The sequence below is a fragment of the Aegilops tauschii genome, chromosome 5, assembly GCF_002575655.3.
Source record: "Aegilops tauschii subsp. strangulata cultivar AL8/78 chromosome 5, Aet v6.0, whole genome shotgun sequence".
NCBI classification, from domain to species: domain Eukaryota; kingdom Viridiplantae; phylum Streptophyta; class Magnoliopsida; order Poales; family Poaceae; genus Aegilops; species Aegilops tauschii.
In genome coordinates this window covers 521420786-521423279 of record NC_053039.3, presented here as the reverse complement: position 1 = coordinate 521423279, position 2494 = coordinate 521420786, and positions in this window count along the sequence as shown.

Below are 2494 nucleotides of genomic sequence, written 5' to 3'. Positions count from 1 at the left end.
AAATGAGGGTCTGAATGACTCCTCGAGAGGAAACTGCGAGAATAATAATGCTGGTGCCAAACGAGGGTCTGAATGACTCCTCGAGAGGAAACTGCGAGAATAATAATAATGCCACAGTCGGACGTCTGAGCGACGTCACATAAAGGGCTTATAACAGAAAACAAAAGACGAACATGCCACAGTCGGACGTCTGAGCGACGTCACATAAAGGGCTTATATTGTAGCTCAATAATACAATAGTTCGGGAACATAAATTATCACAAGTAAGAGACAAATATAACGTTAGTCCATCCACAGGAATAATAATTTAACTGGATTTACCACTTGAGCTTGTTCACCGGGGACAAGTTTTTCACGCGGATAGATATGGATATACTGATTACACTACTTGATCATGGATACGATGACTTTGGAGGAATTGACTCTGCAGAGTTGTACTTAACCACAGCCAACGGATTTCAGTAGTCACAGGGACTAGTTCCGTCTACGGTGTTTTGGAAGAAACACGTCTAACCAGTACACACCCAATTCAACCTTCCGACGCCAGGGATCACCCTCGGCAACGTTCAAGAAAAACCTTGAGACGGGGAGGCTACAACCTCGCGTAGCATGGGATCAAATTTCTATACGCGCGCTCTAAGGGGGTGCCCCCCCTCTCGGTCCCAACCGGAAACACCCATGCCCCCTGACCAGATGACTGGCTTTAATCCTGGGCCAAGCTACCATCATCCCGGCCTCTCTGTTTGGTGTGTACACGGAAAGAGGTTACCAACTTACTAAACCGCATCCTGGCAAATGAAACATGTGGTAGCACGGAAGGGGGAAAGATTGATAACGTGACTCCGTCCACGTTAACGTCGGAGAATGTCGGATGACGCAAGGCTGGTATGCTACAATAGTACCACCTTGCTGCCCTTCATGTCACCACATGATTAGGCCATCTCTCATCAGAGATCATCGCAACTTTGGAACATGCGGGGAAAAGAACGATAACGTGACTCCGTCCACGTTAACGTCGGAGAAAGTCGGATGACGCAAGGCTGGTATGCTACAACAGTACCACCTTGCTGCCCTTCATGTCACCACATGATTAGGCCATCTCTCATCAGAGATCATCGCAACTTTGGAACATGCGGGTAGTTGCCTTACAAGCAACGAGGTATTTACCGACACTCATATGCCACGCACAAACTTTCAAGCAAACATGTAAACACCTGTCATATCAAATGTTCAAAACATGCTTGCCTGGTTCGGAGAAGTCGGAGTCTAGCTCGGCGAAGTTCGCGGCTCCGTCACCTCTTCCGGAACCTACGGCAATCACGAAAGACGGGTACTAACGTGAAAACCAATGGGTGCACAGAAACTTCTCCAAATATTATTCAAATAAATCCCATAAAAAACTAGACAAAATTTGAAGATTGTCAGAAAAAGAATCACTCAAAAATCCCTTTTTCTTAAAAAGTTATAAAGGTTTCTGTCCAGGGACTTATCTGTAATGAAATAGAAAAGTTCCAGGGTTTTAACTGAGAAAACAGAAAACGGTTCGATTGGAAATGCGCAAGCTCAAGAGGGAAAGCGTATTTGCCCGAAGGCGCCAACAGAAAACGGTTCAAGGGAGAATATAACAGAGGCTGACATGCGGGGTCCACATGTCAGGTTTGAAAAGCTCGCCGGCGCCCGAAGACTGCGGTGGACGCCGGCGTCGAACCACGGCGAGTTAGGAGGATCAGAGGGTACCAAGAGCTTCAGCGTGTTCTTCCGCGTCGGTGGGTGGTGGACTCGACCAACGGGGAGAACCACGTCGACGGCGACACTATCTCCGGCGGACGGCGGCTCGGGTGATGGTGGGGAACTCCGGTGGAGGGCTGCAAAGTTCGAATTGAAGCGCGGGTCAGAGGGAGGGATGCATAGTGAAGCTACTGGCAAGAGAAGGGAGGCGGAGGTGCACACACGGGGGCGAATCGAGCCGGATCCCGTGGCGGGTCGCGGCGGCCGGAGTCGAGGAAGGAGACCTCCTCGGGGCTCTTCCAGTGGCTAGGCGTGCTCTAGGTGGAGTGCAGGGATGGTGTGTGCTCGAGTTGAAGCTTGGGGCCTCTATTTATAGGCGGATCGACGGGGTGGCCGTGAACGGAGAATCTCCGGCGAGCGATTACGGTGATGCAGTGGATTGGCAGGAGGTTTGAGTGGCCAGGCAGCATCAGTGGAGGTTACTGGTGTCATTCCACAGCTAAACGGAGTTGGTCTTGGCGTAATGGTGTCGGTCCACGGTGAGATGGCCGCACGGGCTCGACAGCGGCAGAGAGCGCGCTCCGCGCCCTGCGGTTCACGACGAGAGCGGCAGCGCGTTCGGGGGAGTGGAAGGCCACGCGGCGAGCTCCGGTGGCTTGGCGGCGCTGGGTGGCGCCGTCAGCGCCGTGCCTCCCGCTGGCGGCCGCAAAGCCGCCGCTGGCGTCGGTCACGGGGCGGCGCACCTTCTGCTGCTCGTCGCCGACGT